This window comes from Balaenoptera physalus (genome assembly GCF_965194825.1).
Source record: "Balaenoptera physalus genome assembly, chromosome: 18".
NCBI lineage: Eukaryota > Metazoa > Chordata > Mammalia > Artiodactyla > Balaenopteridae > Balaenoptera > Balaenoptera physalus.
Window position 1 is genome coordinate 64,730,454 of NC_138899.1, and position 26,426 is coordinate 64,756,879.

Here is a 26,426-nt window from a genome sequence, read left to right on the forward strand (position 1 = left end):
AGTAAAAATGCATGTCTGTGCATTGACAGAGAGGAAATTACTTTGGAGAGAAGTAAATACTTTAATATTGATTAGATTCTCTTGATGAAGTTACTTAAGTTCATAATGAAAAAGAGAGAAATTCTTTTTTATGTGTATGTGTTTTTTTAATCCTCAAACATTGAAATACATTAGGTTCAGCAGAGACTAACTGTGAATAACAAAAACGAACCCCTAATTTCACAAAGCATGTCAGATCTCCAGGGGTGCCCCTCTTTCCAGATATGCAGGAAATCCTAGTAGGCCAACTCTTCCACTATCAAATGACTGACTCAAAAGCTTCTTGACAGATGGAATTCCAGCCAACTGCAGAATTGAAATCACTAGACACAGGCTGACCTGAGGCCCCACTATTCTACATACCAGGCTGACTCTGAGAGCCATGAGACCAACTGAACTGCAGGAGGTAAGAGAGAGGGGGCCAGAAAACCATAGAGCCTACGGGATGGTACATGAGCCTTCAATAGCTGCCTAGGTTTTCTGGTATCGTTTAGAGAGCGCTAGATTATCCAGCAACTCAAGGCTTTTTCTGTCTTGGCCATGAGCCACCTTTTCCTTTGCCATGACCTGAAATGGCTGATGTGCCAAAGCTGGATCTATGAGGTCCTAACTGAGGAAAAGTATACATAGACTAGTGAGATGAGTCAATAGCATAGCAGATCCGCCTTTGATCTAAAACAGCTCCAAAGTTATATACGCTGGGCTACCAGACCAGGTAACAAATTATACACTCCCTACTCACTATACTGACAATTTGAGACCACTGGATAATAAAAGGCACATTCAAAGGATGAAGTACTGGACACCAATATTTTTGCTTCACAGTATCTATTTCACTATTTTATGTAAACCATACCCTAATTTCCCAGTAGCTATTCTTCCTCCTCTACACTCAGTCCGTGTCATCAGGTAGGATGAACGCATCCCATGGCAGAAGGAGACTGGGGCATCTAGGCTGAGGCCACTCACACATCAGTACAAGTTCCCATTGTGAATGGTCAGGAATAGGCACATGACCCAACTACAGCCAATGACAATCTCATTTAGGATGCTTTCAGCTGAATGTACTGTATAAGAGAAAATAATGGAACTAGAAGAAGGTGTAGGCCAAAAGATGAAATGGCAAAAAAAGATGAATTCCCCTTTAACAAGAAAGCTTCACATAAAATAGTTTAATCAATAAGTTATTGTCTCAGATCACAAGTCTTAAGGTAGGATGGCTCCAGGGTTGATTAATCCTCAGGAGTGTCAGATATCCAGGGGTACTCCTCTTTCCAGAAACACTGGAAATCTAGCTTCATGAGGCTAACACTCCTAATATCAGATGGCTGGCTGCAATGACCCCTTGTGGATGTGAAACTGAGAAGATGTGAGTTCTGGAGCTTCTGCAGCCATCTTGTGAGTTTGAGGGGAGAGCCTGCCTAGGAATGAGCCAACACTTAAGAGAGAAAAGCCAAGAGATCTAGAGAGAGACCAGTGGTCTTATAACACCGTCTGAGCCCCACATTGTGCTGCATAAGAGGAGAACCCCATCTCTGAGCTTTTCAGTTATACAAACCACTAAAATCTGTTTTGCTTGAATTTACTTTAGGTTGAATTTACTGCCTCTTGCAGCAGAAAGTCACAACTGAAACAAACTGCTTGACATATGTTACAGGATAGATAAGCTAATGCAGTGACCCTATGATCCAGTGCCCCTCAGGCAAAACACTGCTAAAAGGTCCCTCCAACCTTTCCAGCAAGGCTTATGTCATTTACCTCATCTTTCTACCACCTTAGCAGTTGTGGGAAGAGATATTTGAGCAACTCTCGTCATTCCTGAAGACTGACGGGAGCATTAGAAAATGACCAACGGAGACATTCATGACTCTGGGCAGTGTGGGATGGAAAAGGGAAGAGGATGGAAAACTCAGTGAAGTGAGAAGCAATTTTCTACCCATTAATATACAAGGTAGAGCATTGTTAGATAAACAAGTATTCTGGTGCTTTATTAATCCAAAGGTTCTTTTCCCACATGAGCAAAAGATACGAACCCCTATGTGGAATCATGAAGAAGCCAGGCACAGTGAGAACAGAGGGGATCTGGAAGAAGGTGCAGCTATGTGGAGCCTTTCTCAAAGGCCTTGGCAAAGCCCAGATACGTTTGAGCCCTCCTTATATACTTTGGCAATTTTCTCCAAAAGGGATCCAAGAAAATTCCAGAAATGGAGCTGTTAACCTTCAGCACACTCTGGTGAAGTTCATAGGTGGGGGCAAAACAAAACATGTGCAAAGAGACCAAAGAGTTATTATTCTTGAATGAAAATTATGATTGAGGAGAAACAGATGCTTAAGCGATGTACCGAGATATGAAAATGTACTGTAAAAGAGAAAACAATGGAACTAGGAAAAAATGGAAGCCCAAAGAAAAAAAGAGCAAAAAAAAGATCAAATTCCCTTTTTAAACACACAATTGTAATGTTTGAATATGCCAAGTCATAAAAATGCACATGCAATTCTAACTTTGGCCTAAACATTTGATTTTCAGAAAAAAAAAAAAATGCAGTCCTGCCACGAAACCTCTGAATTGCCAAAAACAATTGTTTACATAGGGCAATGTGTTTTCAGGACATCTTGTATGTGCTGCCTTCCCAGACCCTGTTAAGCTGGTGAAGCTAAGGGAAGCTTGGTAAAACTAAGTGTAGAAGAATAAGGAAGTCTAGTAAAGGGATGGAAAAGAGAAGTTAAAAATGTTGAACCCCATCTGCTTGTGCTGACATAATCTGATGTGCAGTTCAACCCCTCGACACAAAATGCAATTCTTTCTGGACATACACATCATTTTACTTGGTTCTGTCTTAATAATAAATTTACTTCCAGGAAGAATTCTTGATGTTGGCAAAAAAAAAAAATCAGAAGTGGATTTTAAAAGAGTAAATATAACTTTTCCTATTTCTTCTACCTTGGTAGATGATTTCGTGCTTAAGAGTAAGAGAATGGCCATGGATTTTCATGCTGCCTACACATGATTCCAACAAGACAGCCCTGCTGGGTTTTCCCCTTTATTTCTGATTACAAGATGTAACCCCTGAAGAATATCCTTTCCCTTGGTGGGAAAAATTTAAAGCCTGCTTGGGTTCCTGAACAATGATCCCTTTCCTATGGTAATTATAATGAAAAAAAAGGGGGTGAGAGGGGGGATTGGGGGCACATGGTTTTGTGTTTAGCTTTTGCTACAAGATCACCATGCCTGTGTTTCCATGAAGTCAAAACTTCATACTGGGAGATTCAGTTCAGTCTCCAACTCTTAAACCCTCAATTATATGTGTAGATATGGCTTGTAATATTGAAATTGGGGGAGAAATAGTAATAAAAATGGAGAAGAGATAAATATGGGGAGTGCTTAAATCCAACTAAATTCCAGGTTCTTTAATCTTAGTGGAAAAAAAATGTGACCACCCTCATCGCTCTTCATGATCACCTTTATTTTCAAGCTCTGGTAGGTACCCTTTTAACATGATGGGGAAAAAAATGCTTGACTTGGATTGATATATTTTTAAAAATTTAATCTTCCCTATCCCTTTCCTTACATTCATCCTCATACCCTTATGCATTTTTTTTTCCTCTAAGAAATTATCTACTCTTGTTCTCCAATGTCTCTTCTGTCAGGCTTTATGGTTGAACAGACATTGGGGTTTTATCCACCCTCTCATTTTCTCCTCTCTCCCTTCTATTTTTCCAGTGATCCTTTTCCTATGGTAATTATAGTGAAAAAAGGGAGTGAGAGGGGGGATTCGGGACACATGGTTTTGTGTTTAGCTTTTGCTACAAGATCACTATGCCTGTGTTTCCATGAAGTGAAAACTTCATACTGGGAGATTCAAGTCAGACTCCAACTCTTAAACCCTGGGTGCAACAAGGGAGAACTAAACCAGTTTTGTTTTTTTTTAACTTTATTTTATTTATTTATTTTTTTATACAGCAGGTTCTTATTAGTTATCTATTTTATACAAATTAGTGTATATATGTCAATCCAAATCTCCCAATTCATCCCACCACCACCACCCACCCCCCACTTTCCCCCCTTGGTGTCCATACGTTTGTTCTCTACATCTGTGTCTCTATTTCTGCCTTGCAAACCAGTTCATCTGTACCATTTTTCTAGATTCCACATATATGTGTTAGTATACCACATTTGTTTTTCTCTTTCTGACTTACTTCACTCTGTATGACAGTCTCTAGGTCCATCTACGTCTCCACAAATGACCCAATTTCGTTCCTTTTTATGGCTGAGTAATATTTCATTGTAAATATGTACCACATCTTCTTTATCCATTTGTCTGTCGATGGGCATTTAGGTTGCTTCCATGACCTGGCTATGGTAAATAGCGCTGCAATGAACACTGTGGTACATGACTCTTTGAATTATGGTTTTCTCAGGGTATATGCCCAGTAGTGGGATTGCTGGGTCATATGGTAGTTCTATTTTTAGTTTTTTAAGGAACCTCCATACTGTGCTCCATAGTGGCTGTATCAATTTACACTCCCACCAACAGTGCAAGAGGATTCCCTTTACTCCACACCCTCTCCAGCATTTTTTGTTTGTAGATTTTCTGATGATGCCCATTCTAACCGGTGTGAGGTGATACCTCACTGTAGTTTTAATTTGCATTTCTCTAATAATTAGTGATGTTAAGCAGCTTTTCATGTGCCTCTTGGCCATCTGTATGTCTTCTTTGGAGAAATGTCTATTTAGGTCTTCTGCCCATTTTTTGATTGGGTTGTTTGTTTTTTTAATATTGAGCTGCATGAGCTGTTTATATATTTTGGAGATTAATCCTTTGTCCATTGATTCATTTGCAAATATTTTCTCCCATTCTGAGGGTTGTCTTTTCATTTTGTTTATAGTTTCCTTTGCTATGCAAAAGCTTTTAAGTTTCATTAGGTCCCATTTGTTTATTTTTGTTTTTATTTCCATTACTCTAGGAAGTGGGTCAAAAAAGACCTTGCTGTGATTATGTCAAAGAGTGTTCTTCCTATGTTTTCCTCTAAGAGTTTTATACTGTCTGGTCTTACATTTAGGTCTTTAATCCATTTTGAGTTTATTTTTGTGTATGGTGTTAGGGAGTGTTCTAATTTCATTCTTTTACATGTAGCTGTCTAGTTTTCCCAGCACCACTTATTGAAGAGACTGTCTTTTCTCCATTGGACATCCTTGCCTCCTTTGTCATAGATTAATTGACCATAGGTACATGGGTTTATCTCTGGGTTTTCTATCCTGTTCCATTTATCTATATTTCTGTTTTTGTGCCAGTACCATACTGTCTTGATTACTGTAGCTTTGTAGTATAGTCTGAAGTCAGGGAGTCTGATTCCTCCAGCTCCGTTTTTTTCACTCAAGATTGCTTTGACTATTCGGGATCTTTTGTGTCTCCATACAAATTTTAAGATTTTTTTATTCGAGTTCTGTAAAAAATGCCATTGGTAATTTGATAGGGATTGCATTGAATCTGTAGATTGCTTTGGTTAGTATAGTCATTTTCACAATGTTGATTATTCCAACCCACGAACATGTTATATCTCTCCATCTGTTTGTGTCATCTTTGATTTCTTTCATCAGTGTCTTACAGTTTTCTGAGTACAGATCTTTTACCTCCTTAGGTAGGTTTATTCCTAGATATTTTATTCTTTTTGCTGCAATGGTGAATGGGATTGTTTCCTTAATTTCTCTTTCTGATCTTTTGTTGTTAGTGTATAGGAATGCAAGAGATTTATGTGCATTAATTTTGTATCCTGCTAATTTACCAAGTTCATTGATTAACTCTAGTAGTTTTCTGGTGGCATCTTTAAGATTCTCTATTTATAGTATCATGCCATCTGCAAACAGTGACAGTTTTACTTCTTCTTTTCTGATTTGTATTCTTTTTATTTCTTTTTCTTCTCTGATTGCCATGGCTAGGACTTCCAAAACTATGTTGAATAATAGTGGTGGGAGGGGTGGATTAGTGCCTTCCCGCATTGGCTGTCTGTGCTAGGAAAACAAGAGAGGCCAACAGACCTGCTTGCTTTATTTGTTTGGCCATTTTAATCATTTTGTTTCAAAATATTATTGAGAATGGTCAGAAAAATTGAAATCAGGTAAAAATCATTTAAAAAATAAAAATCTGCTCAGCATGATTGAAGGGACCCATTTTTTTTTTCCTTGGATGAAAAAGATATAAAATACTTTAAAATTTATGTTTACATAAAAATATGACATTACATATTTCAGTATATAGACTGTCTATTTTTTAATTGTCATCATCTGGTTCTCTGACTGCTCACTGTTAATCAGCAAGTGGGATCTTACAGATGCTAATCTGACCATAAAACTCAAATGTTCCATAGAATTGATCAAATTTCCAAGTATTTGTTCAAAAAAATCATATGTAAATTTTATTTGGTCTGTACTTCCCATTTGAAAACTAAAACCACATTCAATAGGATCTTAAATGCCTCTGTTCAACTATCTAAGCTTCCTCAGAAGCTTAAATTGTAGCCTTTGGTGGATCATTCTTAGATAATGGTAGATAATTTGTTAAAGAAACATTAAAGGAATTCTTAATGTCCTATTCATTTTAGCTAAGAATAAAATCTAATAGTTTAAATGAATGTTATTTTAATACACAATTCTTCTTAACAATGCCTTATTTTTTTTTTAAGTTTAATGACTATTATTCCAAAACCAGGGTAAATTCTAAAATATATATGATGGGCAATATATATATTTTGCCCATATATATATTCATGTTTCTAATTAAAACTTTTTTAGCCCCCTTAAATTTCCATGCTAATATTTTAAATTCCCAAATTTAACACTCCTAGGGGAAGCAATGCAGTATGGAAACTAACAGATTGGGCTCTTATGGATGATAGAAACATATGCCTAGAGAATTCAAAAAAATAAACTGAAAAACTATATGAACAAAGAAGAATTGACTTCAGATACATATAGTCAACATACAAAAACTGATTAGCTTTCCTATGTACCACAATAGCCAATTAGAAATGTCAGAGGGAAAATGGTCCAATTCATAATAACAACAAAGCTACAAAATAGCTGGCAATATACTAAACATAAAAATTTTCAAGACTTATGGTAAAAACTACATGTAAAACAAAATTACTACAAACTATAAAAGAAGATCTAAATAAATGGAGAAAAATACTTCTTTTCTAATTGAATAGTCCACATTTGTAAAGCTATCAGTTTTCTCTAAGTTAATCTATAAACCCAATGCAATTCCAAGTAAACCTCAATAAAATCTTTATGAAACTAAGCAAGCTCATTCCCAAATTGATCTTCTCAAGTTGATCTAGAAGAGAAAGACTTAAAATAGCCAAGAAATTTTTGAAATAAGAACAGTTAGGAGGGACTTTCTCTAACACATATCAAAATGTACTCTAAGCTGTACTAATTTTAAAAGTGGGGTAATGGTACTGAAATGGACAAATAGATAATAAAGTAAAAACAGGTATTTATATATATACTAGAAGCATAATCTCTATATATAGTCTATATATAATTTCATTTATGTCATATCAGTGAAGGAAAAATTAGTGGTATGACAATTGGCTATCCATTTGGATGAAAACAAAGATCTGTTCCAACTTCATATGCAAGCATACATAATAAAGTGCTAAGTACTTTAGTTAGAAAATACTGTTGTATATATTTATAATTACTGAGTGGGAAAGGCATTTCTAAACATGATATGGTATGTATACATCATAAAGGAAAAACTGGATAGATTTTATTACATAAAATATTAAAACTTTATTTGATGAAAGGCATCATAAATAACATTTAAAAACAAGTACAGTCTGAGAAAATATATTTGCAACATAAAAAACAGGCAAAGGGTTAATATATGAATATACAAAGAATAACTATAAACTTTTTTTACGAGATGGATTTTAATTAAATATAGGCAAAGGATATAGAGAAAATCAGTGGTCCAATAAATATATGAAAAGATAGTCAGTCTCACTGATTATCAGGAAAATGCAGATGAAATCAACATTCAGTGGTACAACCACTATGGAGAACAGTATGGAGGTTCCTTAAAAAACTAAAAATAAAACTACCATATGATCCAGCAATCCCACTCCTGGGCACATATCTGGAGAAAACCATAATCCAAAAGGATACATGCACCCCAATGTTCATTGCAGCACTATTTACAACAGCCAAGAAATGGAAGCAATCTAAATGTCCATCAGTGGAGGAAAGGATAAAAAGATGTGTTACTTATGTACAATGGAATATTACTCAGCCATAAAAAAGAATGAAATAATGCCATTTGCAGCAACATGGATGGACCTAGAGATTATCATACTAAGTGAAATAAGTCAGACAGAGAAAGACAAAATCATAGCATATCACTCATATGCAGAATCTAACTTTTTAAAAAAAGAGATACAAATGAACTTATTTACAAAACAGAAACAGACTTACAGATATCGAAAACAAATTTACAGTTACCAAAGGGGAAATGTGGGGGGAGGGATAAATGAGGAGATTGGGATGAATACACAACACTACTATATATAAGATAGATAACCAACAAGGACCTACTGTATAGCACAGAGAACTCTACTCAATATTCTGTGATAACCTATATTAGAAAAGAATCTAAAAAAGAATGACTATATGTATATGTATAACTGAATCACTTTGCTGTACACCTGAAACTAACACAACATTGTAAATCAACTATATTCTAATAAAATTAAAATATTTTTAAAAATTCAGGTATGGCCTTACTCCTTACTTCTCAACCCCTCAGGTTGGCAGAAATAAAAGTTGATTAATATATACTTAGCCAACAATGTAGGGTAATAGCTAGTCTCATATGCAATTGGTGGGAGTGTGCTGAGTCAGTCTTTTTGGAGGATAATTTTGTCCTACAGAGATAATCACATATGAACCCAATTGTAGTCACAACGTGTGTAATTTTTTTAAAACAGAAAAAGGATGCAAATAACTAGAATACCTGTCTGTAGGGGAAAAGATACATAAAATCATGGAACATCATGGAACACCAGGATAGCATATATCCCTATTACAATGAATGCTGCTACAAAAAATAGGTAGAACTACAGGTGCTAACATGGAAAAAAGCAAGTTGCAAAGCAATGCAGTCACCTGGCAGATATTAATAGTGAGTATCTTAACTGGTCGGGCACTGTTCTAGATGCTGGGACACAGAAATAAGTAAAAAAAAAAGCACAAATTCCTCCCTCAAGAAACTTATATTCTAGTGTAAGTTTGACTATAAACAAATCAACAAATAAATGTCACCCATAAAGTCCAATAATGATAAGTGCTGTGAAGAAAAAGAAAAAGAAAGCATGGTGTGTCATTTTTTTACTGCATTCAGCTGTAGGAGAAAACCCAGTTAGTTGAGGCTTAAGTGAATAAGGATTTAGCATGTGTAACAGAAACTCAGGTGAGGGAGAGGGAAGCTGATGATAGGTTATGAAAGAATGCAGTTCATTTTAGCTTCCTTTTGTACCATCCTCAGCATGTGGCTTTCATCCTCTTGGTTGCAAGATGGCAACTGCCCATCCATGCATTTGGTCAGGATTCCAGGCATGAAGAAGGAGGAAGAAAAAACACAGGTATCAACAGAGTTCTTTTTATGTAATTGGCCAGAACACTATCATATGGCCACCCTTAGTTGAAAAGAAGACTGCAAAATAAAATATTTGGTTTTTGTAACATCAAGAGAAGAGTCAAATAAAAGAGAGTTTGGATGTGGAGAGTGGGACAGCCAACCTACAGTGTCTGCTACACACAGTGAAGGGATGCATTCTAACAGGCCAGTATTATCCTAACACCAAAACCTGGAAAAGACAATACAAGAAAACTACAGACCCAGGTCCTTCAAAAACAAGCCCCCAATATGCTAATAAAATTTTAGCAGATTGAATCCAACAATATATAAAAATTATAATACATCATAGCCAGTTGAGGTTTATTCAGGAATGCAATATTGATTTAATATCTGAAAATTATTCAGTGAAACACACCATACTAACAGTCTAAAAAGAAGAAACTGTATCATAATATCAATAGATACAGAAAGGCATTTGACAAAATACAACATCTATCCGTGATAAAAACTGCAGCAAACTAGGAATAGAAAGAAACTTCCCCTACTTGAAAAAGTACATCCTTGAAAACATGCAGCTATACCATACATATGGTAAAGGACTGAACGCTTTTCCCCTAAGATCTGGGACAAGGAAAGAATGTTCACTATCACCATTTCTATTTAACATTGTGCTAGGAGATTCTAGCCAGTGGGAAAAAGCTAGAAAAATAAATTAAACATCCAGATCAGAAAGAAAAGAGTAAAACTATCTTTTTCTGCATTCAACATGATTATCTATGTAGAAAATCCAAGGGGAATCTATTTTAAAAATCACTGGAACTAACAAACGAACTTAGCTTGTTTGCAGGAGGTCAATATTCAAAACTCAATTGTATTTCTATATACTAGCAACAAACAATTAGAAATTGAAACTTTAAAAGAAATGTCATTGATAACAAATCAAAAAGTAAGAAATAATTAGGGATACATATGACAAAATATGTGCAATACTTGTATGCTGAAAATAATAAGAAATTGCTGAAATAAAAGATCAAAATAAATGGAAAGATACACCATGTTCATTGATTAGAAGCATTCAATATTAAGATGTCAATTCTTCCTAAATGGATATACAGATTCAACATTCTCTCATTCAAAATTTCAGCAAGCTTTTTTGTATAAGCTGACAAATTGGCAATAAAATTCATATGGAAATGCAAAGTCCTAAACTAGCCAAAACAAGTTTGAAGAAGAACAAAGTTGATTTCAAGACTTTTTATAAGCCACAATAATCAAGACAGTGTGATGTTGGAATAAGCAAAGCAAATAGATCAATGAAACTGAATAGGGTCCAGAAATAGACCCACACATATATGATCAATTGATTTCTGACAAAATTGCTAAGGCAACTAAATAGGGAAAGAAAATCGTTTCAACAAATGGTGCTAGAATACTTGCAAAAGATTTAGCATAGTGAGAAATATTCTGAAAAAGAAGAGTGGAACTAGAGAACTTATACTACATATATGTATGCATACTCAGGTGATTTTTGACAGAAATCAGTCAATGGGGGAAAGTCTTTTTAATTGGTGCTAGAAAGAACTGGATATCCATATTTTAATAATAAACTTCAACTCCCATGTCACTCTGCAGAGGAAAATTAAGATGCGTCATAGTCTTAAATGTAAACAATCTATAATTATACAGCTTTTAGAAAAAAACATAAGTATTCTTAGTCAAGACTCCAAAAACACTAACAAACAATAATAGGATAAATATTGACAGATTAGACTCCATCAAAATTAAATGTTCTGGTACTCAAGAGCCATTATTGAGAAAATGATTGCCAAGTCACAGACTGGAGAAAATATTTACAATAAACATCTGACAAAGGACTGTATCTTAATATATACAAATTGATAATTGAAAAAGTCCTGTTTTTAAAATGGGCACAAAATTTGAACAGACATTTCACAAAAGAAGACGTGAATAGCCAACAAACACAAGAAAAGTAACTGAACATCATTAGTTATCTGGAAAAAGCAAATTAAAACCACCATGTGCTGCAATTTCACATTCAGTACAATGGATTAAAAAAAAAAAGACTGACAACAACAAATGCAAATGTAGGAAGGATGTGGAGCAATTGAAACTCTCATACATCATTGGTGGGAGTGTAAAACATGGTACAAGCAACTTGGAGAACTATTTGGCATCTTCTCATAAAATTAAACATACATGTCCCCTATGACTCAGCAATTACATTTCTAGGTACTTAGCAAGAGACATTCAAACATATGTTAACTAAAGGACTTGTAAAACAATATTTGTAAGAGTTTTACTCACAATAGCCAAAAACTGGAAAAACACACATGTCAGTCAACTGGGAGAGTGGACAAACAATGTATATTCACAGAATGGAATACTTGCCAAGAAAAAAAAAGTTTAAAATGATTGATAATAGCAAAATATGCCTGAAACTTAGATACTAATCTGATTTCAGCAAGTGAGCCAAAAAAAAAAAAAAAAAAAAGAATCATTACTGTAGGTGGCAAAATTTTGGCCCCAAAGTCATGTTGAATACCTGTGAATATGTTACATGACATGGCAAAATGGACTTTGCAGATGTAATTAAGGTTACTTATCAGCTGACCTTAAAATAGGGAGATTATTCAGGATTATCCTGGGAGATCCAATTAATCATATGAATCCTTGAAAGCGGAGGCTGAAGGGGGAAGTGAGAGATATTTGAAGCTTGAGAAGAACTCAGACTAGCTTGAAGATGGAGGAGTCCATGTGGAAAGTGTGAGAAGGAAATGGATTCTGCCAACAACCAGAGCTTGGAAGATGACTCTGAGCTCCAGATGAGAACCTCCCCTCAGCCAGCACCTTCATTTTGGCCTTGTGAGATCATGAGCAGAGAATTAAACCATGCTGTGCCAGATTTCTGATCTGTAGAAACTGTGAGATGATAAATGTTTTTTGTTTAAGCTGCTAAGTTTGTGGCAATTTTTTATGCAGAAACAGATAACTAACGTACCATATGATTCCATTTATTTTAATTACTAGAACAGCCAAAACTAATCTATGATAATAGAAGTCAGAAAATAGTTGTCTGTGTAAAAGGAGAGAACTAATTGAAAGAGGCACAAGGGAAATTTCTAGGGTAATAGAAATATTTTATATGTTGTTTTACGTGGTGATTACATGATTTATAAAATCATCAAAATTCATTAAACTTTATATCTCCATCAAACACAAACAAACAAACACAGTGAGAGACCCTACATACCCACTAGAATGACAAAAATAAAAAAGAGTGACAGTAAGTGTTGGCTAGGATGTGAAGCAACTAGAACTCTCATGCATTTCTGGTGAGAGTTTAAAATGGCATAACCAATTTGGAGAAGTGTTTGGAAACTTCTTATAAAGTTAAACATACATTTTTCCCCATAACCCAGCAATTCCACTTGTAGGAGTTTAAGAAAAATGAAAACTATGTTTATGAAAAGACTTGTGCAGTGATGTTCATAGCAGCCTTATTCATCATAATGGCCCCAAACTGAAAAAATAACCTAATGTCCATCAAGAAAAGAATGGACAAACAAGTTGCAGTATATCCATACAATAATACAGTGTATACTGAGTGGTTAAAAGGAATGAATGATACTCATAGCAACATGGATGAATCTTAAAAATACTATATTGAGCAAAATAATTCCTGTACAAAAGAATACATACTGTTGATTCCATTTATATGAAGTTTGTGAACAGTAAAAAATAACTGTGGTGATAAAAACCAGGAATTGGTTGCCTCTGGGTTTGGGAGATGGGTAATTAATTGGAAAGGGCCAGGAGAAAACTCTCCAGGGTGATGGAAGTATTCTATAATTTGTTTCGGGTGGTGATGACAGGAGTGAATAATTGTCAGAACTCATTCAACTGAATATTGGAGTCCTGCACATTATATTATATGTAGATTGTATCTCATTGAAAATGAAAAAGAAATCCTAAGAAAGTAGGAATAGTATTTAGTCAGCATTTACTCTCTTAATGCAGTTAATTGAGTGTCTACTACATGCCCAGCCCCAAGCTAAGCCCTCATGCTGGAAGACAATTTTGTTTTGACGTTGTCTGTTGTCTTGACAGACGTGCTTCAAACCAGTCGTATTCCCTTCCTTAATGATAAATTTCATCATTTCAAACAGGTCTTTATTACATTAATAGTGGAAAGTTACCCGTAGTCCACAGATACTTAATGTAAGATGGCGTGGTATTTGCATATAACCTACGCACATCCTCTCATATACCTTAAATTATCTCTAGATTACTTATAATACCTACTACCATGTAAATGCTGTATACATAGTTGTAAATACAATGTAAATGCTACGTAAATAGTTGCCAGAGTGTGGCAAATTCAAGTTTTGTCTTTTGAAACCTTCTGGAATTTTTTTCTGAATATTTTTGATCTGCGGCTGGTTGAATCTGTGGATGCAGAACCCACGGATAAGGAGGCTGACTGTATTATAATTACTCTATTAGCCTAAAACATATGTATTTCCAGCAACTACAGTATGAAACACAATGTAGCTTATTTTCATAGGAAATGGAAAATTGTGTCTAAGGAATGATTTGATTTAGAATTCTGAGTCAACCTGAACCATATGAGTTTGAAAGCTAGCTTTGAGATTAAACTGAAGGAAGATATTGAGATTTACATTCCTTTTTCACTTACTTCTATTCTAGCAGCATTTCATTTGCAATGGATTGTTTATTCACTGCTTTCATTCTTGCTGATACCATCCAAGATATGTTTTTAATATTATACTGTGGTGATTCTGAAGATTTGAAGTTTTTATAGAGAGTAGAGGGATTATTATAGAGATATAAAGTTTATTTTAAAATTTCATTTCACCTTTGCTGAGCATTTTGCTTCAAAATTTAAAGCAGTTCACAAAAGGAGAAATACAAATGATTAATAAACATATGACAGAAGTTAAGCCATTCTAATAACAGAAGAAAAATACATTACAAATTAGATACTACGCTTTTGCCTCTCAAATTATCAAAGATTTATAAAAGTGACATTATCCAGGTTTGGCTGGGATGTAATATAGGTTGCTGGTGGAAATGTAAACTGGTACAACTTTTGGAAAAACAATGTGGCTTTGTGCATCAGTACCCTTACAAATACAGAAGCCCTCTCTTTGAATGGTGCCATGTTTAACTGAAACTCAGTCATATCAGAACTGTGCAAAGTGATCTGTATTGCTTTAGATACAATAATTCCACCTCGAGGAATCTATTTTGAGAAAATAAATAGGGATGCCTGAAAAGATTAACATATAAGTATATTTATGGGGCATTATTGATAATAAAAATGGGAACTAATCCACATATCCAACCATAAGGAGTTGGTTAAATAAATTATGGTGCTTCCATATAGTGGAACACTATGCTTCCATAAAAATCATGTTTTCAAACAATAGCTAAAGATGTTTGGAAGTGCTTAGGATATAATACTCAATAAAAAAGCAGGATGTAAAAATTATATACAGAATGAGCTCAGTTTTATGTGAATCTGTGCAGCCATGCTCCCAAGATTATACGCACATGATTCTAGTTTAAATTGAACCAAAATGTTAAGAAGGCTCTTTCTGAGTGATGAGATTATGGATAATTTGTAATTTTTCTTAAAGTTTTCTATACTTCCCCAATCTCTGTTATGAAGCTATACATTTAAATTTTATATTTTAATATTTATAGTAAATATATTTTATAGTACATTTTTAAATCTAGAATTGTATAGAGTAAAAAGGTAAAGTTCCCAGTCTATTTCCCTGTACAAAGGTCCAAACCGTTTTCTATGCACTTGCATAATGGTAAAGGTATATATGCATAGTTAAAAATGACTTCATTGAAAATTGTTACTACATACAATAAACTGCATCCATTTAACGTGTACAATTTAATGAATTTGACAGATGTACCTCCCTGTTAAACTGGCACCATAATCAGAACATAGGACATTCCCATTACCACCCAAAGTTTTTTCATGTCACTTTGCAGTTCAACACTCCCTCCACTAATCAATTTTTTGTTACCTTATTCTAGAACTTTATATAAATGGAATTATATAGTATATAGTCTTTTCTATTTAGCTTCTTTTTCTCATCATTGTGGTTTTGAGATTCATCCATGTGGTGTGTATATAAGGAGTTCCTTTTTTATTGCTGAGTAGTATTTAATTGTATAGATCTACTACATTCTGTTCATGTATTCACCTGCAAATATTTGGCTTATTTCTAGTTTTTTACTATTAGATAAATTTTTTTTAACATCTTTATTGGAGTATAGTTGCTTTACAATCTTGTGTTAGTTTCTGCTGTATAGCAAAGTGAATCAGCTATATGTACACATATATCCCCATATCCCCTCCCTCTTGCGTCTCCCTCCCACCCTATTATCATTTGTGTATAGTATTTGTGTAGACCTAATGTTTTCATTTTTCTTGGGTAAACACCTGAGGGTGTGTGTTAGTCTGGGTTCTCCAGAGAAAAAGAACAAATAGGATATATATAATAAATATCTATATAGACACATTTGTAGATAGATAGATGATTGATTGATTGATAAAGAGAGAGAGAGAGAGAGAGACAGAAAGGATTTACTATAAGGAATTGTCTCACTTGATTATGGAGGCTGTGAAGTCCTCAAATCTGCAGTTGGCAAGTTGGCAACCCAAGAGAAATATTGGTACAGTTCCAGTGTGGGTCCAAAAGTCTGAGAACCTGGAGAGCCAATGGTGTAAGTTCCAGTCTGAGTCCAAATCCCAGGGCAGGAGAAGACTGATGTTCTAGCTCAAAGATGATCAGACAGAGAGAGTGAATTCATCCTTCTTCAGCCATTTTGTTCTACTCAGGCCCTCAACAGATTGGGCGAGGCCCACCCAGGGCGGGGAGTGCAATCTGCTTTACTCTAACTGATTCAAACATGCATCTCATCCAGAAACACCCTCACAGACACACACAGAATAATGGTTAACCAAATATCTGGGCACCCAGTGACCCAATTGAGTTGACACACAAAATTAACCATCGCAGAATGGAATGAATGAGTCATACAGTAAATGTATGTTTACCTTTTTAAGAAACTGTCGAAAATTTTCCAACGTGATTGGACCATTTTACATTCCTACCAGTAGTACATGAGCCGTTGCACTCACTCCACACCCTCCCCAGCACTGGTACAATCCGTCTTTTTAATTTTAGCCATTCTAATAGGTGTTATCTCATTGTGGTTTCGATTTACATTCCAGATGGTGTAAAGCATCATTTCATGTGCTTATTTGCCATATGTGTATGTTCCTTGATAAAGTGTTCAAATTTTTTGCCCAATTTTTAATTGGGTTGTTTCTTTCCTTATTACTGAGTTTTGAAAGTTCTTTATATATTCTGGATACAAGTCCTTTATCAGATATATGCTTTAGAAATATTTTTTCCCAGTCTGTGGCTTCTTGTTTCATTCTCTTGACATTGCCTTTGCAGGAGAAGTCTTTTATTTTGATGTGGTGCAATTTATCATTTTTTTCTTTTGTGGATTATGCTTTTGGTGTTGCAGCTAAGATCTCTGTTAATGCAGGATAACAAAGATTTTCTCCTATGTTTTTTCCAGAAGATTTATAATTTTACATTTTACATTTATGTATATGATTCATTTTGAGTTGATTTTTGTATATGATGTGAGATGCGAATCAAAGTTCTTTTTTTAAAATATGGATGCCCAATTGTTCCAGCACCACTGTTACAAAGACTATCCTTTCTCCATTGAATTGCCTTTGCACCTCTGTTAAAAATCAGTTGTTCATCTGTGTGAGAGTCTATTACTGGACTGTCTAATCTGTGTCATTATCTCTTTGTCTATCTTTATGCCAAAACTGTATTGTCTTGATTAATGCAGCTTTATACTCAGCTTTGAAGTCAGGTAGTGTTAATCTTCTCACCTTGTTCTTATTTTTCAAATTTAATTTGGCTATTTTAGATTCCTTGCATTCTCATACAAACTTTAAAATTAACGTTTCATTTCCTACAAAAGACCCTTTTGAGATTTCAGCTGGGATTGTGATGAATCTATAGATCAATTCAGAGACAGCCAACATCTTAATATTGAATCTTTCACCTATGAACATGGTCTCAGAATCTATATCTATCTATCTATCTACCTATCTATATCTATCTATCTATCTATGTAACTATCCATCTATCCTAAACATTGTTAAAACTATCAAACATTATTAATATGTATATCAGCAGTGTGTATACACACACACACACAATATTGTTAAAACTACTAAACACTGCTGAGATATATATCAAATTCTATGTTGATTTTTTTCTTTTATTTCCTCATCATAAAGTTGTTGTTCTATTTTCTTCTGGTTTCCATTTTTACTAAGGAAAAGCCGTCATTATTCTTGTTGATGTTCTGAATGTAATGTGTTTTTTTTCTTGGGATGTTTTTAGGATTTTCTTTTTACCTTTGGTTTTCACCAGTTTGACTATAATGTGCCTCGATATGTTTTTGTTGTTGTTTGTTTTAAGCCTGCTTGGTATTCACTGAGCTTATTAAGTGTGTGGCTTGGTGTTTTTCAAGAATTTTGATAATTCTTGGCCATTAGTTTTTCAAATATTTTTTCTGCTCCATTTTCTCTCACCTTTCCTTCTGGGCCACTAATTACATGTATATTAGATGGTTTGGTATTGTCCCACAGGTGTTTCAGGAAAAAAATTTTTTTAAAGAACAGTATTAGATTACAAAACAGTTGCAAAGATAATATAGTTGCCACGTACCCCATAACTAGTTTCCTCTGTTGTTAAAATTTGGGCCATTTGTGGATCTACTTCTAATGACATTTTCTCTTGACTGTGAGTCACACTGTCCTACTCTTCTTAGTATCTCAAATTTGGTTGTTGTATACTGGCCATGAAGTTTAAAAGAACAGTAGAGATGGAGGAAAATAATATTTACTCCTATCAAATAGCATGGCCCTTGCTCTGTTAGTCCTCTGCAGTTGGAGGCCTGGTCAATCTGATCTGTAGTTGGGCTGGTTCTGAGCTTTGTTGCAGGTATTTAGATTTAGTTCATGGCTGGTTTCATGAGTTTTAAGAGTGGAATCAGGACTTTTCTTTGTATATCTTGGAATCCTAGAGCTTGCAGGACTCTGGAAATTTCTCCCAGCTTCGCAGCCCAACACCCAGCTTTCTAAACTGTGGGCCACCTCTTTGTGCTTTATAACCCAGCCAGGAACTTTTTGGGTCTCTGTGGCATTGTTTTTGCTCCACAACTCTGCCTCCACATTATAGAAGCTTGAGATATCTCTTTCCACTCTGATGTCCTTCCTCTAGCTTTTGGTAGGCAGCTACAGTGTACTCAGTAAAGGCCTGGTGTGCCTTGGGGTAGGGGGCTTTTCTCTCAGTTCTCCTTCTTTTCCCCCAGCTTCTGCATGCTGCTGCCTTGCACTAGGTGAAAGCCCATGCTCTTAGGAGAGGACTACTGTCAGCTATGCTGCCCTGTACACAAACTTTACTGCGTCGCTGCCTTACAATCAATGAAATTCATATACCTTGGAGATTCTCTCTCATCACTCCTGCCTTGCTTCCACTTTAGCAGGCCACTTTCTTCTACTTGGGGAAGACTTGATGTACCTCTGGAGGAAATTCATCAGCTTTCCTGCTCTGGCACCAACTTTTAGTGTACTACTCCCATGCACTCCAGTGCAGGCTGAGTGGGTACAGACTAGCTTTATTACTGGGCACCTTGTGATTCCAATCTACTTTGCCAGCCCAAATGCAATCATTGAAAATGTGTTTGAAGATAGGCCTGTTTCTCCCTTCCTTTTTATGATCCTTCCAACATGCCCCTAGGGGTGAAAGCAGCTGTAGGACCCCTCTACTAGGAAGGGCTTGATTCTTTCTAAACTGTAGTTAATGTAGGTGTTTTTGTCTTTGTTTTTTGTCTCGTGGGTTCTCTGATGGGTATAAAGCAAATAAACAGAAACAACAACAAATCGAACTATGAATTTGTAGTGTTTCTGGCCTGTTCTCCTTGTTAGGGTAAGAGAGACAGACACTTGTAACTTTCTTCATCTTATACGGAAATTAAGTTTTTTCCCCTCATTAGGTGTTGTGCATTGTCCTCAGGGTATAGGTTGTTTATCTGTCAAAAAGTTACCTTAATTACACACATACACACACATTCCTTTTAAATATGGCTAAACAATGCTGTAAAGCCTCAAAGTTCAACATTCATACTCAGTGTGAATGAGCTTAAACTTTCCTTGGTCTTCAAAAATGCCCTCTAGGATCTCCCATATTTGCGATGGAATTTTCATAATAAATTTATTCAACAAACATTTATTTTGTACCTACTATGTGCTAAGGACTATTTCTGGGCCTGGAGATACAGGATAAAAGTCCCATGGCGTTTAGATTCTAGTGGACTTAGGAACAATAGAAGGATCATGCTTTAGATGTGAGCGCCCCCATGATATGCAAGTTCACATAGTCTAACATTTGAAACAGCTATTTCAGGAGCCAAATTATTAAGGATAATTTATTCCAGATCTCTGCTGGAATAAACAGTGCTTCTGAGTTCTGTACAGATGTGTAGCCAGCAGCGAACTGCCTTGACTACCTCAGTTTCTAGACATCTTTCAGCAAAGTCAGAGCTCCACAAAGAAAGCTGAGTATTGGGGGCCTCTGTGCATTTTCAGGCACACCCTGGGGCCTCAGTCTAATGAGGGGATTACACTCTTTTGTGTGTAATTTTTCACTGGTGACAGATTTAATGTGGATAATAATGCTCACTTAATAAGCAATACAGTATAATTTAACAGAGGTTAGTAATTCAAGTTAAAATGAATTTTCATCTACAATTTTAAGAGTGTCGTGTATGATGAGAGAAGAACAGTGGATGAAGAGTGAACCTAAAAATAGTAACATCTTGAATTATGTGTTAGTGCATTCATTTCTTTCACTTAAACAGCTGAGATTATGAAAAGTGGAAAATGCATTTCATGGTAGCGACAATTTGGGTATAATATTAAGAGCTTAAACCAAAAGATTGTACCATTCACCTAACGTATTGTAAGACATGAAATCATGTTTACTTATACAGTTTTAGCCTATCGACTAAACCAGCATTGGCAAAAGTTTTCTCTAAAGGTCCAGACTGTGAATGATTTAGGCTAAGCAAACTATACAATTTCTGTTACAACTACCCAACAACTCTGCCTTTGTAGCATGAAAGCAGCCATAGACAATAGGTAAATAAATGAGCATGGCTGTGTTTTTATAAAACTTTATTTACAAAAACAGGTGGCAGTCTGAATTTGGCTTGTGCGCCAACTCCTGAACAAAAAGTTGGGAGCAGTGGAGCTGAAACAAGAATTTACAGGTTATGCACAAAATGTGTTGATCTATGCCTGGCTGCAGGCTGTGTGCTATGCATTAATTATGACTATCGTGCAAATGTTTCTAGACCTACATGATGGGATTTCTGAGTGGGTATCATATATCCACCCATACATCATGACCCTCTTCTTCAGGGTGGTCAGGGAGATAGATCTCAATAGACTCTGATGTAGTAGCTTTCCACTGGGTGGGGAAGAATTAATTAGATTAAGATCTTAAGTTATAGATATTTTCAACACCATTCATTCATTCATTCATTCAACCAGCACTATGTTGTTCATATCATGCTAGGATCTGGGGATACAAAGATAAATAGAAAATAATATCTTCTCCCGAGGGTTCACAGTCTAGTGACAGGACGTGATGAAAAAAATAATTAGAGAGATTTAATAAATCCCATAGTAAAAGCAAGAACAAAGGACTCTGATATGGGAAAAGGGAAGCTCTCAACTTTTCCTGAAGATATTAAGGAAGACTTTGTGAAAAAGATGTCATTTATTTGGTCTTTAAAGACTAAGTGTTTGCCTGGCAGACAAATCAGAGAGGGAATTCTAGGCAGACAGGCAATTACATTTTACTTTCTTCACTTTTTTCTTACCCCTTGTCACTGGCTTCTGTCTCCACGAGTTAAACTATTCTCACTTGAAGGACACCATCCCATCACCTCCGTCTCAGGCTGCATTTTCTCCTTGACTCTTCTGCCTCATTTCACATTGTTAATCACTGTCTTCTCCTTGTCCATTATTTTTTCTTCTTTTTTTAAAACATATTCATGCTTTTGGAAGATCACTCAGCTTGTAGTATGGAAAATAGATGATATCAGAGAGACTGGTTACAATTTTATTGTGTTAATTAAAGTAAGAAATGATAGGGCCTGACCGAAGTCCTACAGAGAGGGGAAGAGATTCTAGAGTTGACTCCAGTGAGCAGGGACCAATTGGATATCGCATTGTGGGAGGTGGATAAGGTATGACCCCATGAGACTGGGCTTGGTGTCTTAGAACCTTGACAGAGCAATTGACTTCTCTCTCAGAAATACTTTCACCCCTGGACACACTATAAAACAAATCTAAAGATAATTTTACTCATTTCTTTAAATTATTTTTTTAATTGTCTTAAAATACACATAACATAAATTTTACCCTCTTCACCATTTTAAAGTGTACATTTCAGTGGTATTAAGTATTGATACACTCACATTGTTGTGCAACCATCATTATCATCCATTTCCAGAACTATTTTCATCTTTTGTGAAACTGGAAGTCTGTATTTATTTTTTTAAAAAACCTCCCCATTCTCCTCCCCCTGCACTGCTGGCAACCACCACTTACATTCTGTCTCTATGGATTTGATTACTCTAGGTACCTCATACAAGTGGAATTACACACTGTTTGTCTTTTGATGACTGGCTTATTTTACTTGGCATAGTGTCCTCAAAGTTTATCCACATCGTAACATATGTCAGAATTTCCTTTTTAAAGCTGAATAATATTCTATTATGTGTATATTACCACATTTTGTTTATCCATTCATCCACTGATGGATACTTGTGTTGCTCCCACCTTTTGGATATTTACTTATTTTCTAAAGCTTAAAATAACTTTTGTGAGATGCTTATACTATTTCAAACTAAAAAATCTGCAAATTCTCAATATTTTAAAAAATGCATAAACTTGTTATTTTTCACTAATTAGCTTAATGGAAAAAAAAGAGAGAGAGAGAGAGAGAAAAGCACAAAATTGATCTCAACCAGCACAGATTTCTCAAAATCTTCCACCTTCTATTTACTCTTTTTGTGATTTTTTCTGCCTTTCCCTTTCTTACCTTTTATGATATAGTTAAGAAGAAATTGGCTGTTAAATAACCCTTAGAATAGCCAACATGTATAATGATTACTGTTTGGTAGTCAGAACTTGTTTTTGTTTTATTTGCATCTTTGCCAAATAAGGCAAAGATGCATTGCTTCTTACATCTCAATTCTCTCATCTGGTTTCAGCATTCTTCTTCCTGAAGAATATTCAGCAGCTCTTTCAGCAAAGATCTAGTCAATTTCTCAGGCTTTGTTGCTCTGAAAGACTATTTTACCTCACTCTTGAATGAAAATAATAGGACCATAGTTAGACACATCACAGTGAAACTTCAGAACACCAAGGACAAAGAAGTCTACACACTCAAGAACTTAGACATAGACATTTGGCATATGACAGAAGCAGCATTACAGTTAGTGGTCTTGGGGAAACTGGCTACTTAGGTAGATGAAAAACCTAAATGTAAAAAATGCAATATTGTAAAAGTTTGGAAGAAAATAGAAAATAATATCTTTATGGTATTGGAATAGAGAAGTAGTTACTATTACTATATAAAATTCAAGAACATAAACCATAAAAAAGATAATTAGATTAAATATCTTAAATTTTAAGAAAATCCAGACAATATGATATACAAAGTGAAATAGCAAGGCACACACTAGGATATTTGCATAGCACACAGAAGACAATTACTACTGTGTAAAGAATTCCAACAAATCAATGAGAAAAAGTGATAGCCCAATAGGAAAAATGGGCAAAGAATGTGAATAGGCAATTTATAGAGGAATAAACTTGAATAACCAATAAACATGTGAAAACATGGTTAATCTCACCAGTACCCAGAGAAATTAAAGAAACATTGAGATCACCCTTTTCACTCATTGGTTTTGGCAAAGAATATATTTGAATCTGACCACACAGAATGTTGTTAAGGACGTGAGAGAAAAAGAACTTTAAAAAAATCATTGGTTAGAGAGTAAATTGCTACAATCACTTTGAAAAATTTAATATTGCTTAATAAATTTGAAGGCCCACATAACCTACAACAAGGCAGTTCCACATCTAGGTGTAGATCCTAAAGAACCTCTCCAACATGTGCAAAACGGCCAAAGACACAGGCATTCATTGCAACACTTTTGTAACGGCATCTAAGGACTAGCTCAACTCAACGTGTGAATAGAGTGGTTTACATAGAATAGAAAACCATGTAGCAGTTAGGATGAAGGCACTGGATACAAATCAACCTACATAAATCTTTAGAATATGATGTATGTCAAAGTAAGTTGTATTTCTTCTTTGATTTCTTCAGGGATCTCTTGGTTATTTAGTAGTGCACTGTTTAGGCTCCATGTATTTGTGTTTTTTACAGTTATTTTCCTATAATTGATTTCCAATATCATAACGTTGTGGTCAGAAAAGATGCTTGACCCAATTTGAATTTTCTTAAATTTTCCGAGGCTTGATTTGTGACCCAAGTTGTGATCTATCCTGGAGAATGTTACCTGTGCACTTGAGAAGAAAGTGTATTCTGCCACTTTGAATAAAAAAATACATAGAAACAAATGACAACGAAAACATGACGACCCAAAACCTATGGGATGCAGCAAAAGCAGTTCTAAGAAGGAAGTTTATAGCAATTCAATCTCACCTCAAGAAACAAGAAAAATCTCAAATAAACAATCTAACCCTACACTTAAAACAACTAGAGAAAGAAGAACAAAGAAAACCCAAATTCAGTAGAAGGAAAGAAATCATAAAGATCAGAGCAGAAATAAATGAAGTAGAAACAAAGAAAACAATAGCAAAGATCAATAAAACTAAAAGCTGTTTCTCTGAGAAGATAAACAAAATTGATAAACCATTAGCCAGACTCATCAAGAAAAAAAGGGAGAAGACTCAAATCAACAGAATCAGAAATGAAAAAGCAGAAGTAACAAATGATACTGCAGAAATACAAAGGATTATAAGAGACTACTACAAACAACTATGTGCCAATAAAATGGACAACCATGAAGAAGTGGACAAATTCTTGGAAAGGTACAATTTCCAAGACTGAACTAGGAAGAATTAGAAAATATAAACAGACCTATCACAAGTAATGAAATTGAAACCGTAATTAAAAATCTTCCAACAAACAAAAGTCCAGGACCAGATGGCTTCACAGGCGAATTCTATCAAACATTTAGAGAAGAACTAACATCGATCCTTCTCAAACTCTTCCAAAAAAATCCAGAGTAAGGAACACTCCCAAATTCATTCAATGAGGCTACCATCACCCTGATGCCAAAACCAGAAAAAGATATCACAAAAAAAGAAAATTATAGACCAATATCACTGATGAACATAGATGCAAAAATCCTGAACAAAATACTAGCAAACAGAATCCAACAGCACATTAAAAGGATCATACTCCACAATCAAGTGGGGTTTATCCCAGGGATGCAAGGATTCTTCAATATACGCAAATCAATCAATGTGATACACCACATTAACAAATTAAGGAATAAAAACCATATCAATAGATCATCTCAATAGATGCAGAAAAAGCTTTTGACAAAATTCAACACCCATTTATGATAAAAACTCTCCAGAAAGTGGGCATAGAGGGAACCTACCTCAACATAATAAAGGCCATATATGACAAACCCACAGCAAACATCATTCTCAATGGTGAAAAACTGAAAGCACTTCCTCTAAGATCAGGAACAAGACAAGGATGTCCACTCTCACCACTATTATTCAACATAGTTTTGGAAGTCCTAGCCATGGCAATCAGAGAAGAAAAAGAAATAAAAGGAATACAAATTGGAAAAGAAGAAGTAAAACTGTCACTGTTTGCAGATGACATGATACTATACATAGACAATCCTAAAGATGTCACCAGAAAACTGCTAGAGCTAATCAATGAATTTGGTAAAGTTGCAGGATACAAAATTAATGCACAGAAATCTCTGGCATTCCTATACACCAACAATGAAAAATCAGAAAGAGAAATTAAGGAAACAATCCCATTTACCATTGCAACAAAAATATAAAATACCTAGGAATAAACCTGCCTAAGGAGGCAAAAGACTTGTACTCAGAAAACTATAAAACACTGATGAAAGAAATCAAAGATGACATAAACAGATGGAGAAATATACCATTTTCTTGGATTGGAAGAATCAATATTGTGAAAATGACTATACTACCCAAAGCAATCTACAGATTCAGTGCAATCCCTATCAAACTACCAATGGCATTCTTCACAGAATTAGAACAAAAAATTTTACAATTCGTATGGAAACACAAAGGACCCCGAATAGCCAAAGCAATCTTGAGAAAGAAAAATGGAGTTGGAAGAATCAGGCTTCCTGACTTCAGACTATACCACAAAGTTACAGTAATCAAGACAGTATGGTACTGGAACAAAAACAGAAATATAGATCAATGGTACAGGATAGAATGCCCAGAGATAAACCCACACACATATGGGTACCTAATTTAAG

General features: G+C 35.2%; 1 protein-coding gene across 1 annotated transcript in view; it reads left to right on the forward strand.

The window, feature by feature from the left end:
* Nucleotides 1-26,426, forward strand: part of LOC309647286 (ribonuclease H2 subunit B-like) — a 789,004-nt gene that overhangs the window by 701,831 nt on the left and 60,747 nt on the right. Inside the window, exon 8 of the transcript XR_014255911.1 lies at nt 330-25,733. The gene's annotated coding sequence lies outside the window, so the exon portion shown is untranslated. Of the gene's footprint in view, nt 1-329 lie in introns of the transcript that reaches the window.